This window comes from Bos indicus, chromosome 18, assembly GCF_029378745.1.
Source record: "Bos indicus isolate NIAB-ARS_2022 breed Sahiwal x Tharparkar chromosome 18, NIAB-ARS_B.indTharparkar_mat_pri_1.0, whole genome shotgun sequence".
Lineage (NCBI taxonomy): Eukaryota > Metazoa > Chordata > Mammalia > Artiodactyla > Bovidae > Bos > Bos indicus.
In genome coordinates, this window is record NC_091777.1 from 2167106 (window position 1) to 2183015 (window position 15910).

General features: G+C 41.3%; 1 protein-coding gene and 2 pseudogenes across 11 annotated transcripts in view; 1 reads left to right on the forward strand and 2 right to left on the reverse strand.

Annotated features, from left to right (window-relative positions):
• IL34 (interleukin 34) overlaps positions 1-15910 on the reverse strand; it is a 59637-nt gene that overhangs the window by 20068 nt on the left and 23659 nt on the right. The gene's annotated exons all lie outside the window — the stretch shown is intronic.
• LOC139177022 (dnaJ homolog subfamily C member 7 pseudogene) lies at positions 725-4008 on the reverse strand (annotated as a pseudogene).
• LOC109572582 (RNA-binding protein 4B pseudogene) lies at positions 4050-5112 on the forward strand (annotated as a pseudogene).

A 15910-nucleotide genomic window follows, 5' to 3' on the forward strand; every position in this document is an offset into this window, starting at 1 on the left:
GTACTCTTGCCTGGGAAATCCCATGGACAGAGGAGCCTATTAGGCTACAGTCCATGGGGCCGCAAAGAGGCAGACCCAACTCTTTGAAAGTGAGCAACTCCACTTCTCCCTCCCTACCTGCAGTGTTTAGTCTGGCTCCCTTCTGTCACCCTTCTCACACAGGCACAGGGCATCCAACTAAGAAAACAAAACTATGCTAAGTACATGGAGACATGATGAAGGAAGGAGGTGACCTATGTCCACATTCCAGGTAAAACTGGGAAAGCCTGCATTTTCTGGGTCCCAAACAGTTTCATTAGTCAAACTGAAAAAAAAAAAATTCCTGGACCAGAAGTTTCAAAGCTCCCAGGACCACCAAAGAATGCCTGGAACTCCCAAACTATGAATTTATACCCCCACCCTCTTTAGGTAACCACGTTTGTTTTCTATGTTTGTGAGTCTGTTTCTGTTTCATAAATAAGTTCATTCATATCATATTTTAGATTCCCCATATATGTGATATCATATGGTATTTGTCTTTCTCTTTCTGATTTCTTCACTTAGTATGATAATCTTTAGGTCCATCCAGTTGCTGAAGATAGTATTATTTCATTTTTATGGCTGAGTAGTATTCCATTATAGATCATTTTATATATAATTCCATTGTATACATATATATATATATATATATATATATATATATATATATATAACACAAAAGTTCCCAAGCAATCTCCCTGTTCACTCTATGTCTTCCTCCCCTACCTGCAGTCTTTAGCCTATATGTGATATATATATCTTCTTTACCCATTCATCTGTCAATGGACATTCAGGTTGCTTTCATGCTTTGGCTATTGTAAACAGTGCTGCTATGAACACTGGGGTGCATGTATCTTTTTGAATTAGAGTTTTCTCTGGGTATGTGCCCAGGAGTGGGATTGCTGGATCATATGATAGTTCTATTTTTAATTTCTTCTTCTTAAAAATTCTATTTATTTATTTATGGCTGTGCTGGGTCTTCATTGCTGCAAGCAGGTTTTCTCTAGTTGTGGCGAGTGGGGGCTACTCTCCAGCCGCAGTGCACGGAGGCTTCTCCTGTGGTGGAACGTGGGTTCTAGGCTCATGGGCTCAGTAGTGGTGGCTCACAGACTCCAGCTCAGACTCATAGTTGCAGTGCACGGGGATCTCCCCAGGCCAGGAATAGAACCTGTGTCCCCTGAATCGGCAGGTGGATTCTTAGCCAGTGCACCACCAACGAAGTCCCCATTTCCAGTTTTTTGAGGAATCTCTACACTGTTTTTCTAGCGGGTACACCAATTTACATTCTCACCAACTGTGTAGGAGGGTTCCCTTTTTTCTACACTCTTTTCAACATCTGTTATTCATAGACTTTTTAATGATGACCATTCTGACAGGTGTCAAGTGATACCTCATTGCAGTTTTGATCTACGTTTCTCTAATAATTAGTGACGTTAAGCATCTTTACATATGTCTATTGCCCACCTGTGTATCTTATTTGGAGAAATGTCTATGTAGGTCTTTTGCCCATTTTTTGATTGGGTTTTTGGTTTTTTGTTTTTTTTTTTAGCTGTATGAACTATTCGTATGTTTTTGGACATTTGTATGCTTTGAACATTTGTATGTTATGTTTTTATATTTTTGGGTCTATCCCCAGAGTTTCTCTGCACAGTTCATATGCTAGTTTGTAGTTTCCTTCTTTAAATGTTGTATTCCCATCCTTTTTCGTGTGTGCTCTTTGGCATTTCTACAGACAATGCAGGTCTCCTCATGGTCAGGAGCCATCCCAAGAGGCTGTACAAAAAACCAAACCACTTCAATACAACCTTCATAATAAAGGCAAAGACCTCACACATACAGAGCAGCTGCAAAGGTGGGATCCATTTGCAAAATGTTACTGGTCACATACTGGGCTTCTGGATAACCACTCAGACTGCTAAATATTCTTTGATGATTCTGAAGCAGTGGCAGGCAAGGGCAAATTCTAGGGCACAGTCCATCAGGAAACAAACTTCCAAAAATCCCGATTCTCAAAATCTGTTCCTGCTGTTTTCCCATATTCTGTGACTGCATTAGCAGTCCTGAACTTCTATTTTGCCTGAGCATGTTCATCGTCAAGTTCTAGTGCTCTCCAGAAACTGCAAGGTGCCACCAAGGCATTCCCTAGAGATAGGTGGTATTTGCCCCCTCATAGAAGTCCCTGGGTGGAACTGTCATACAACCTCACTCACTGCTGTGCATCTCCAAGAGCTTTCTGGAACCCTTTGATCATCATCTAGATGACTGCCCAACCCCCATAACAGCTAGCCTTTTTAAGGAAACATATCTATGTATAATAGCTATAAGCATTACTGTAATCTTTATTGACATGGTATGCACCTCCTTGCTCCTTGAAAGACTCTGCTTCCCTCTTAGTTTCTTTGTGGTTGAACAGTTCTGGCTCATTCACTGCTCTTCCCACATCGCACTCAGTAGTGGTCACCATCTTACCACCAGGACCAGTAACTTCATTCCTTTTCGTTGTCATACAATATTCCAAAATGTATTGATAAACCACATCTTCTTTATCCATTCATCAGTTGATGGACATTTTGGTTGTTTTCATTTTTTTTTTTACTTCTATGAGTTATACTGCTGTGAATACTTGTGTACAAGTTTTTGTGTTGGTGTATGTTTTCAGTTCTCCTGGGTATATTTGTAGGAATGTAGTTGTTGGGTCATATGGCTACTCATGGTTAACTTTTTGAGGAAATGTCAGTCAGCTTTCCAAAACAGCTATACCATTTTATATTCCCACCAGCAATGTATAAGGGCTTTGATTTCTCTGTATCTCACAAACACCTGTTAATATCACTTTCCTGATGATGCCTCCTGAGGCACAAAACTTTTTAAATTTGAGGAAGCCCAATTTACCTTTTTTTTTTTTTTGGTTGTTTGTGCCTTTGGTGTCATATCTAAGAAACAAGTGTCTATCCAACCCAAGGGAACAAAGATATACGTGCTTTATTCTAAGACTTTTATAGTTTTAGCTCTTGCATTTAGGTCTTTGATCCATTTGGAATTGGTTTTCGTATATGGTGTGAGGCAAGAGCCCAACTTCACTCTTTTGCATATTGCTATCCAGCAGTCCCAGCCCTCGTTTTTAAAAGATGATTCTTTCCCCACTGAATAGTCTCAGCACCCTTCCTATATTTCAGTTGACCATAAATACATGGGCAGATATGGATTTATTTCTGGATTCTCAATTCTATTCCATTGATCTATTATGTATATCTTTTTTTTTTTTTGGTCATGCCACGCAGCTTGTGGTATCCTAGTTCTCTGACCTAGGACTGAACCTGACTCCAGCAGTGAAAGAATCAAGTCCTAACCCTTGGAGAGCCAGAGAATCCCCTATATTTATATCTTTATGCCAAAAACCACTCTGTCTTGATTTCTGTAGCTTTATGGTATGTTCTGAACACTTTTAAGACATTTTAATCTATAGTAACTTATTTTTCTCTTTCTGTTTTTATTGAAGAAACTGAGTCACTTGTCCTGTAGATTTCCCACATTCTGGATTTGGATAATTGCACCCCTGTAATGTCATTTAACATATTTATCTCTGTAATTATAATATTTAGATCAGGATGCTTAACTGGGCTCAGGCATCATTTTCATAGGAGGTGTTGCATTATATCAGGAGACACAGAAGGTCTGTTTGTCCCACTTTAAAAAGCGAATGTTATGTTCTTTATCCATGATCCATCCATTATAAAGTTTTCCATCAACATTTTACCTTTCATCACATACTCAGGATGACAGCCTTGATCCACTGTTTTCTTAGGTGGTGACTTTCTATCTTCTCTTCTATATATATTACTGTGATTCTTTTATAAAGTAGAACATTCTTTCCTCATCTATTTTCTTAAGATTTGGTCTGGGTAGAAAAACCAGGATAAAAGCTTGACTCTTGACCCAGTGGCACCAAGCCATGAGCGACGATCATCATTATGCAGAGTTCTCTCTGATGCGGGAGCCACTGCTATTGCCACCAGGAGGCTCTTGTCAGGATGATGAAATTGTTCATTGGAAACCTGCCCTGGGAGGCCACAGGGCAGGAGGCCCGCTCACTCGTCGAGCAGTGTTGGAAGGTGCTGGAATGTGAGAGCGTTAAGACCCGTGGCCTTGTGCATGCAGAGGACCAGAGGGCTGAGGGTGCCACACAGCACCAGCACCACTGCTGGCTGCACGTGGGGGAGCATCAGAGTGCGGCCAGCAAGGATAAGAGCAAAGTTTCAGCCAAGTTTGAGGAGTACGGTCCAGTCATCAAATACGATGACATTGTGAAAGATTGTGCCTTTGTACACATGGAGTGGGCAGAGGATGCAGTGGAGGCTGACAGGAGAAACTATCAAGTTTCCAGGCAAAAGAATGCATGTGCAGTTGTCCACCAGCTGCTCTGGACTGCCCCTGGGATGGGAGACTGGAGTGGCTGCTGTCAGTGTGAGAAAGAGGGGCACTGGTCAAAAGAGTGCCCAATAGATTGTACAGGTCGTGTGGCGGACTTACCAAGCAGTTATAATGAACAGTATGGAGCGGTGCACACACCTTACACCATGGGCTACAGGGAATCCATTCATTACAATGATGCTATCCTACAGAGCACTCGACTACTGTAAGCGTTCCCGAGCTCACTTTCACGAGGCAGTACTGGCAGCAGCAGCATCTGCACACGACTACGCAGAGCAGACCATGTCCCATCTCCCTCAAGTCTAGAACACAGCTGTGACTCGCCGCCTCAGCTCTACTTCTGCTGATCCCGACAGACAACACCTGTTGCCAAACTCAGGCGCTGCTGCCGCCACTGCCACCACTTCCTCCTGTGATGGAGGGGACAGGAGCCCCCTGCATCCTGCAGCAGGGCTGTGCACCCCACAGGTGGAGAGGGCTACAGTTATGGGCTAGAGAGTGAGCTGTCTCAGGCTTCAGCATGCAGTTCTCTGTGACATGGCCCAGTATGAACGGGAGCAGTATGCGCGCTGAGCTGGGTACTCAGCCTTTGAAAGACTGGAGGTAGGATAACTGCAGACTGCAGATCCTCACGCTGTGGTCCCACATAGGAGAACGTGCTCCACATGGTCCCCCTTGCTGACATGGTTCCACTGCTTCATATCTCAGTAAACAGAGGAGTTTGTGACCAACCATGTTTTCTTTTTTTAAAAAGCTTTTTTTGTTGTTTATTTATTTCGGCTGCCCTGGGTCTTCGTTGCCGTGTGGGTTTTCTCTAGTTGTGGTGGGCAGGGGCTCCGCTTCGTTGTGGTGTGCGGGCTTCTCATTGCAGCGGCTTCTCTTGTTGTGGAGCACGGGCTCTGGAGTGCAGACTTCAATAGTGGCTCGTGGGCTCCAGAGCACAGGCTCAGGAGCTGTGGCTCAGGGGCTTGGCTGCTCCGTGGTGGCATGTGGAATCTTCCCAGACCAGAAGGAACCTGGGTCCCCTGCATTGGCAGGCGGATTCTTAACCACTGGACCACCAGGGAAGTCTCTTTGTTTTCTTTTTAATTCCTCTAAGTTGACTTTTTTCTTTCCTCCTGATACCAGTCTCTGTAGCCTTTCACCCTGACCCTTATCTTCTCAGCCTTTGAACAGCCCTAGGTAAGGATTTCTCCCATACAGTAGAATCCCTCTGATCTTGCTTTCCTTAGCTGTTGAAGCCTTCTCCCTGTCTACCTGCAACATCTCCTTTCCCTTTAAAGTGACATGTAGAGGCAAGCAACCTTTTACTCTTCTATGTTAGCTCTGGACTCTAACACTGAAGCTTATCCTCTGAAATTGCTAGGACAATTGGGGTTTTGGTTGTTGCTATTGTTCTTTTTATGTGACCTGTGATTGTGGCATAACATTAGCTGAAATTCAGCCTTGTCTTACTCCACTTTTTAAAAAAAATATTTTGACAAATAAATATTTATAACACTTTTAAAAAAGCATGATTCTTTGTCTTTACTTACCAGCTTTCAGAATGAGTTGCCTAACATCTTCCAAAGGCAATTAATGATGATTTTTCAGTGATCACCTTGAGTTCATTAATTTTTAAATTTTTGTATTTCAATCCATTAAAGTCAGGTTCAGTCAGTTCACTTAGTCGTGTCCAATTCTTTGTAACCCCATGGACTGCAGCAGGCCAGGCTTCCCTGTCTATCACCAACTCCCGGAGCTTACTCAAACTCACATCCATCAAGTCGGTAATGCCATCATTTCAAAGTAAAAACTAAATGATAAAAGTCATATTCAGAAAGTTCTGTCTTTCTCCCCCCTTATTTCTCCCTCCCTGATAAAACAATTTCATTAGTTTTTGGTTTATCCTTACATTGGTTACATTTTTAAAAAACAAGCATATTTTTCATATTTCCTCTCTTTGCCTACAAAGGTGGCATTTTACCCATATTCCTTTGCACCCTGCATTTTTTTTAATTTATGTATTTTTAATTGAAGGATAATTGCCTTTCAATATTGTGTTGGTTTCTGCCATACCTCAACATGAAGCAGCCATAGGTATTCATATGTCCCCTCTCACATCTTGCTTTTTTAAAACTATTTTAAAATAAAATATAGAAGTAACAGAAAAAAATGTATAGTTTAATGAATTATTATAAGATAATCAAATCTTATATCTACCATGAAATCAAGGAATAGAACCTAGTAGGCCACTCCAGAAGGCTCTCCATGAGTCCCATCTCAATTACCAAAAAGTAACCACCATCCTGACTACTACAGAAACATCTGTCAGGTTTCTTTCTGGTTTTATCAACCAAGCGTGCTTCCCTAGACAGTAAAGGTTTTAGCTTTGCCCATTTTTAAAAGTCATATATCTTTGAATCCTCTTTTAACCCACAGGATTTCTCCTCCATTCCATCCTTCCCTTTACAATCCATCTGCTAAAGGAGCCAGGATAGAAACTTCCCTGGTGGTGCACTGGGTAAGACACCAAGCCGCTACTGCAGAGGACCTGGGTTCAATTCCTGGTCAGGGAATTAGATCCCACATGCAGCAACGAAGACCCGGCACAGCCAAATAAATTTTTAAAAATTAAAAAGAGCCCAGGATACGTGTCCAAGAGTGCCCCTGTCTAGCTTTGCTGGTTGCGCATTCGTGGTGCAATTCAACACGTCCCTCCGTCCTGTGCTTTTGCACACTGCGGACTGGATCAGACAAAGTTTAAATCCTTTGTCACAACTACAGGTGGTGCCAGGTCCACTCTTCTCTGATGTTGGTAGCCACTGATGCTTAATGTCTAGACTCATTCATCAAGGGTTGCTAAGTGTGATATTCTCACTCACACTGCCATCTGATCAAGCCTTTTCCCATGAGGCAAGCAGAGTCAGTAGCAGCTTGGCAGCTCTGCCAAGATGTCTGAAATGAAATACGATATGTCACAATATGACATATTGTGCTTTCTTCCCACATCTGATCCCTATTAAATCAGAAAGTCTCCAGCCTTGTGTGATTTGTTTTCAAATACCGGCTTCTCAGAAAAGGATTGGCTGGCAGCCAGACATGCACGGCCTTTACCCTTGTGATCCAAAGCACCTGAATGATTTTATCAACTGAGACTCACTCCTGGGTCCACAGATCAAATGCTTGAAGCGGGCGGTACACTTCTGATAGGTGCTGCATGTATATGATCCATGTCAGCACATCTGGGAAGCTTGGCACTACACCAGATCCCTAGGGCATCTCCCAAGCTGGAGTATTGTCTTAGGTGAAGCAAAACATGAAAACCTGCCTGCCGACAGAAGCTGTGAAACAGGAAGATGCATGACTCAGCGTTTCCTTAGAAGCAGGTATCTAGCACAGCACTATTTGGATCACATCTACATATTTGAGGTATGTTTCTCTATATTCATTCAACTTTTTACTTAAATTGATTCATAAAGAAAACTCCACAACACTTAACACTGAGAGAAAAACAGTTCTCACTCGCCAAAATGAGAAGCTAACATCAAGGAAAGTAAAATAACGTAAGTTCAAGTGAGAAAGCATCGCCTGCTGAGCTAGGGAAGTGCTCTCTTTTTTGGAAAGGAAGTATTAGCCAGGATTTCTGTTTGTTTGTTTTTGGCCGTGAGGCTTGTGAGATCTCAGTTTCCCAACCCCAGGCATTGAAACTGGGCTCTAAGCAGTGAAAGCAGAGTCCTAAGTCTACTGGTCCAGCCCACTAGACCTCCAGGGAGCTCCCTGGCAAGGGCTGTAGAGGTGTTCGAAATACAATAGCACCAGAATGAGTCTTTTTCCCAGAGCAGTCGTTCTCAACCTGGAGGTGACATTTGGCAATGTCTAGAGATAACTCTGGTTGTCACAGGTGGGAGTGGGCGTGCTATTGGCACCTAGTAATGGGTGGAGGCCAGGCTGCTGTCAACATTCTACCACGCGCAAGGCAGCCGCCCTATGACAAAAAATTTTTCAGCCCCCGTATGTCAATAGTTCTGAGACTGAGAAATCTTGTCCTAGAGAAGAAGAGTTGAAAAAGAACTGAAAAGAAATGTCCTCACTCTGAAATTCAATGTTATTTAATGTAGGATACAAGTACCCTGTCACACCATCCAACATTAACTAATGGCACACAACCCACACTTGGAGAAAGCTATCCAGATGACGCAACGCCTTGGAACCAAAGCACCAGCGCTAGAAGAACACTGCTGTCAGAAGGCGGAGGGAGGCCGCAGACCCAGCCGCTGGGTCGCGCCGCGCTGCGTGCCGCTCTTACGGTCAGCATTCACCAAGGACCTAGTACATGCTGGCACTGTGCTGGGAGCTGGCAAGTAGTGATTCCAGTAAGACAGATGCAGGCCAGTGGGGAAGGCAAACAGGTAAACAAATGAGTAGAAAACAGTATCATTGAAGAGTGTGTTCCACTAAAGGGAAGATGAAAAACCACCAACTGGTGTGGGGGGGGCGGGGCGGTGCCAGAGAAGGCGATGATTTCAGTTCTTAACCCTCCCAAGGAGCTCCCTCTGGTTAGAAGCAGAGCTAATTCAAAAGCAATGCATGGCTTCTGGCTTCTGGTAGGGGTATATGCTTCTGACACTAACTGTAGAATGGATTAAGATTTGTAAATATACTCTAAAGTAATTTTAAAGAAAAAAAAAAGGCAGCACACTTGGAATATCCACTGCATTGCTGTTTACACTTCAAGAAAGAAAACTGGAAACAATCTAAATGCCAAACAACAGGAAAGCACTTAGCATAATCTGAGAACTGCTGTTTATTGAGTCCTGACCATGTGCCAATGAGTTTACATCCTGTGTAGCAAAATGATTATACCTTTCTCTCCTTGCAGCAACTTCGAGAATTAATCTTCCCATTCCCTGAGAAAAGCCAGACTCAAAGAAGGCAGGAAAAAGGAGTCTTTTCAACCAATGCTGTAGAAACTACCGGAAATTCTTATTTTAAATATATATATATATTTACTTATTTGGCTGTGTCAGGTCTTCATTGCAGCATACAAACTCTTGGTTGTGGCATATGGGATCTAGTTTCCTGTCCAGGGATCGAACTCAGGGCCCAGCATTGGGAACACAGTCTTAGTCACTGGACCACCAAGGAAGTCCCGGAAATCCTTATTTTTTAAAAAAAAATAAGCATAACCCTAAAAAAGAAAGTTCAGCATAGCCTTTACCTCACACTATGCATACAATAACTTGAAATGGATGATAGATGTAATTGTAAAACTTAAAACTAAATAAATTCTAGGAGAAAATATTTGTGACTTTGAATTGGGCAAAATTTTCTTATATTTGACTCAAAAGCACAAACCATTAAAAAAAATGCTGTTGTGGGTGAGGAATAACAGGAATAAGTTAGAATAATGCTGTTATCAGAGTATTTCTTTTTATAGTTATCATCTACTATGGCAAGTGATATGGATCTCCCATTTGTGGTAGTGATATAATGTTTCCCTTTTAAATAAATGTGTCTAGGCTTCCAAAATGTGAATGACCCTAAGGAAAAAAAATGTGCAGGTAAGATACTGACTCTGAAGCTAGAATCTTGTGTTCAAATTCCAGCTCCACCTTACCTTAGGCAACATGAGCGTTCTTGTCTTCCTTCAGACTCCTCATCTGTACAATGGCCTTGAGACAAAACTCTGACCTCAAAGGGTTACGGGAGTATTTACCAGTTTCCATATATAGAAAACTTAGAACATGGGACGGTGTCCAGGAGCTCAGTATTTACTATAATAATTATTATTCACTATTATAAAAGGCAGCAAAGATGTGTCTTGGAAAACTGAAGCTTTTTCTTTTGTTCTTGAATTATTCCCTTTATTGCTATTGCTTTAGCACCATCAATAGAGATCTGTGAGGAAAATACTCGATTGTGAAAGAAAGAAAGAAATCCAGTGTGGAACTAGTCACATGGGACCCCTGAACATTCTGAACAGCTCCTGAAAGCTGCTGATGTCCTTCTGAAGGACTCCAACCTCTGACCTTCAAACTCTGACCTCCAATGAGCAAAGAGACTCAAGGGTGAAAGAACAGAGTGTGGAGGGCTCATACTTCCGCTAGTCTCAGAAAAAGTAACCGTTGACAAAGGGACTCCAGCAGACCTTGGTGCCCAAAAGCTTCCTTGGAGCAACACGACAAAAAAGAAAATGAAAGGAGTGAAGCGGATCATTAGCTGGAGGGCCTTGAGCTCTACAGCTCATGGATAGAAACGTGCAGAGGTCTACTCTCTCTATGCACCAAAGAAAATACTGCCAAGAAAGTAACCAAGATCATGAGAATATGGAGCAACTGGAGCTCTGACACACTACCCTTGGGGGCCTACAGTCATTCTGGAAGACTGGCAATTCTAATAAAATGAGCTATATACCTGCTGTATGAAGCAGCAATTCTACTCCTGGTATCAACCTAGAAAAACCAAGAGCCATGTGCTCAAAAACAACAACAAAAAGAATATGCATTGCTACTATATTGGTATCATGAATTATATGTAGTCCCAAAAGTTGAAACAATTCAAATGTTCGTCAACAGAACGGATATACAAACCTGGTATAATCACACAGCAGAAGACTGCTCAGCAAGAAAAAGGAACAAAATACTGATCCATGCGACAACATGGATGGCTCTCAAAAACACTGCCAGTAAAAGACGACAGACACCAAAGAGCACACGCTACGTAATTCCATTTATTTGAATGCAAGAATAATCTACAGTTACAGAGTCAGGACAGAAAGGGGCATGAGCAAATTCACAGTGATGGAAATATCCTGGTTCTTGACTGGGGTGGTGGTCACCTGGGTATACACAATTGTCAAAAGCCATCTGCACTGGGAGGAAGTGTCCCCCCAAAATTCGTGTCCACCAGAATCTTAGAATGTGACCTTATTTGGAAATAGGGTCTTTGCAGCTGTAATTAGTTAAATTAGAGTGAGTCCATACCAGGTTACAGAAGGCCCTCATCCAAGGACTGATGTCCTTATAAGAAAATAAAACAGACACACAAGGCGAATACAACGTGGTGACCGAGACAGAGATCAGGAAAACAGGTCCACAAGCCACGGTGGCTGCGAGCAACCACCAGGAGCCAGGGAGAGGCAGTGAAAGGTCAAGGAAATCATGGCCTTGTGGACACCTTGATTCTGGGTTTCCAGCCTCCAGACCCATGAGAGAAAACTCTTAAAGCCACCAAATTTGCAGTACTTTGTTACAGTAGTCCCTAGGAAACTAACAGACCATCAAACAATGTTTAAAGTCTGTGCCTTTTAAGTAATTTTACTATAGCTTTAAAAATTGCAAATAACTCATTGGAAACAGCAAGTTGGTGATGAGGGTTCCAACCTGGCTTCTGTTTCACCATATTAGACAGAATACCTGAAGGAGAGCAAGACCCTGCTGCTCAGAATCCACATTTAATGAGAGAAGCCAGGCACTGCCCAAAGGGTCCCTCCCTCCCAGTGGCTCTTCCTTTTACAATCAAACACTATCTGCATCTGTTTCCTCTGCCCACAGCAAAATGCCTCTTTCACTCTCTCAAACACAAATATTTGCGTACTATAGGCAGTACTACCCAGGAGAGCCACCGTGCAGATGCCCCATTCAAAAATGAACCAACCCACTTTTTAGGGAGTGCCAAGCCTCAGAATTAAAGGCTGCAGAAAAGCCTGGTTAGGGGCCAAGCGCCTTAACCCAACTTTTCAGTAACTCACAGATTTATTATCTGGAATGCCAACCTTTAAGAATCTTTGATTCCTTTGCTTTCTGTAGCCCAGACACTTAGAAAATGGGACTTTTTATTTCATTATTTTGCTTCATCTTAGAAGACCCTGACCCTGAGAACTTTCCACTTGTCTAAGGACACCAGCAGATATCTGCATGAGGATTAGGGTCAGCAAAGGTCAGATAGATCACTGAATGTAAAGACCACCTGGTCCAATCCCCACTGGATGCTCTAATACCCATTCCAGCTTCCCCATATTTATGGCTGCAGAATTTGCCAGGCATGAATTCACTGATTCCACACAACAAGGCTAGAGATAGAATCACTATTATCTTTATTTTTTGTTTGTGGAAACTGAGGACCAGAGGGGTGATGTAACTTCTCTGAGGTCACACAGTAGTACACAGAGGAAGGATCTGGGCCCAGACAAACTGGCCTGGAAATCTTAGCCACCGGGCCACACTGCCAAGTGGATGCCTCTTCTTTGGATTGGGCACTGCATTCCCCAGCGATTGAGAACCTAAAGGTTTGTTATAGATCCAGAGCTCCTTCAGCTTGTTTCCCAGCGACTGAGAACCCAAAGGTTTGTTATAGATCCAGAGTTCCTTCAGCTTTTTTCCCCTTCTTGAGAACCATTAGAGCAGTGAGTCCCAAGGTCCACTGGGACATCCTCTAAAGCACTATATAAACATAACCGAGTGGGACAGGATTAAGATTGTTTAATTTTGTTTTGGGGGGTTTGGAATGTTTTGTTTTATTTTGAGATGAAAGCTAACCAAACAACTACAGAGCTAAACTGAAAAAGACTAAGATCAGAATCAGGCATTTTTTCCCAACTTGATGAAAAACCAGTTGCTTTTTTTAAATTTTTCTTTTGGTGGCATCATGCAGCTTGCACAACCCTAGTTCCCCGACCAGGACCAAACCCCTGCACACGGCAGTGAAAGCACCGGGCCACTAGGGGATTCCCCACACCCCAGTTCCTATTGTCCATTATGCCAGGAAGGAATGTGGAGCTGGGTCTCCTAAAAGAGAATCAGACAAAGGGTTCCTTACTTTGCAGGCAGATTCTTTACTGTCTGAGCCACCAGGGAAGCCCTTAGGAAAGGACACTTTAGCCCACATGTACCGTATGTCCTGACTCTGTACATGTCCAGAGATCCTCTCCAGAGGAGTCCACAGTAGTTGTTGACTCAAAGAAGATTCTCCAGTAGGGTGGCACGCACATTAAAAGACCAAATGGAGGGAATTCCCTGGAAGTCCAGCGGTTAGGACTCAACACTTCCACTGTTGTGGCCCAGGGGATCCTGACCAGGGGCTGGATCTGGGCCACGGCTGTCAAAGTCCAGAATCCTAACCACTAACCCACCAAGGAGCTCTCAGAAACTTAACATAACGATAGACCCCAGGAAATCCATAAATGTTGAATAAGCTTTTAACAAAAACATATTATCCTGATTAAAAATCCTTAAGTAGGATTCAGTGGATAATTCCTTAATATGATAAAACATATAAATCTCAGTTATAAGCCAGCATTCTACTTAACTAGAAAACAACAGACACATTCCAACTAAAGAGAGAAATAATACACCTGTGTGCACTATCACTGTGCAGGAGGTCCTAGCCACTGCAACTAGACACGCTAAAGAAATGAGAGAGAAAATAATTGGATGAAGGGATACAGTGGACGGCATGGTGACCCTAATTAACAATACTGTACTGTTTATGTGAAAGTTGCTAAAAGAATACATCTTTAAAAGTTCTTGTTATAGAAAAAATTATAGCTACTTGTCGTGATGTTAACTAACTTATTGTGGTAATCACTTCATAGATATACATATATCAGATTTTGTTTGTATCCTAAAATGAATACAATGTTATATGTCAATTATATCTCAATAAAAAACTAAAAAAGAACTGGATGGGAGGAGATAAAATTATTTCTATTTATAGATGAAATAATTATAAGCCTAAAATGGCTACAAGAATTAACTGAGAAACTACTACAAACAACAGCCAGTTAGAAAAGACTCCACAAAAAATACGTATCTAGGAATAAACCTATCAAAAAAGGTGCAAGATACATTAAAAAAAAAAAAACTGTAAACAATACTAAAGGACACAGGAGATTTAAACAAATGGAAAGCTACACCATGTACCTGGATAAGAACATTCAACATCATCAATATGTCCATTCTCTAAAGTTAATGTATACATTTAAAACAATCCCAATATATTTTATGAAACAAAATATTTAAATGGCCAACAAACTCATATTTTAAAGTGCTTAACATGACTGAGCAACTGAGCACACACACAATCTCATTGCTACTTTAGGAAATTAAATCCACACTAAATTACCACCAGAGTAAGTAAAATCCAAACGACCAACAAAATCAAGTGTTGCAGGAACTCAAAATAACTGGAATTCTCAGACACTACTGGAAGGAGGGTAAATGGTTACATATCTATTTGGAAAACTGTTTGGCAGTATTTTCTGAAGTTGAAACATGTGCATATCCCATGCACAAGTTCTCCTAAGCAAATACCCAACAGAATTATATATATATACACACACATACATATATAGACACCAAAAGCAGTATGTTACAATATTCAAGGCAACTTTATTCATGATAGCCAAAAACTGGGAAACAACTTAAATGTCCATCAGCAGGAGAACAGATTTTAAAAAACTCACAAATTGAGCAAAAGAAGCCAAATACAAAAGAATCCATTTACATAAAGTTTTTTTTTTTTTTTTAAATCAAAACCAGAAGAATGACAGAAGAAATGAGAATGATAACTACCTTTTGTAAGAGGGTGAGGCAGTAACTGCTTGGAGGCCAGCGCGGGGCTTCTCCATGCTGGTACTGCTCCAGCATGGTTCGCTTTTCTGTGTGATAGTTCATCAAGCCACGTACTTACAATCAGTCCCCTTTTCTATATGTGTGTTATACTTCAGTTTTTATTAAAGCAAATCCAGTAAAAACACCAACACATGGGAATGTAATTATATAACAGATTTTAAAGTTCAAATAGAAAAATGAATAAGAACAGCCTGAAAGAGATCTAAAAATAAGGGGAGCAGCCCTTCAATATACTAAAAGATATTTTTAAATATTATAAACCATGGCAAGTAAAATAGTGTGAACATGAGTGAACATGAATAGTCAAAGAAACCAATGAAAAAGAGAAGCAAGTTCTGAAATAGACTTACATATATATGAGAAAATAAGCTTATGATAAACAGTTTATGATTAAAATAGCTTCTCAATTCAGCAGAAAAGAGATAGCCATCTGAAAAAAAAAGTCGATTTATACCTCACAGCATACATCAAAATAAATTCCAAATGGATCAAAATTTGAATGTAAAATCATAGAAGAAAATAAAGAACATGCTATCTTGAAGCGGGGAAGACCTTTGTACCTATGATTCAACACCGAGAAGCCATAAAAGAAATGACTGATAAATCTGACTGCAAAAAATGAAAATATGTGTAAACAGAACCAACAAACCATCAATAAAAGAGAAACAGTAAATTGGACACAACTTTTATCAAGGCAAAAGGCCATCCTTCCCTAATAGATACTCAGTTCCTAGAAACAAAAAGGCAATAATCCAATTTTTAAAACAAGCAAAGAGTATTAACAGTCACAGAAAAAGAAATAGAAATGGCCTGTAAACATATTCCAGGTTAATGAAGACTCAAATGAG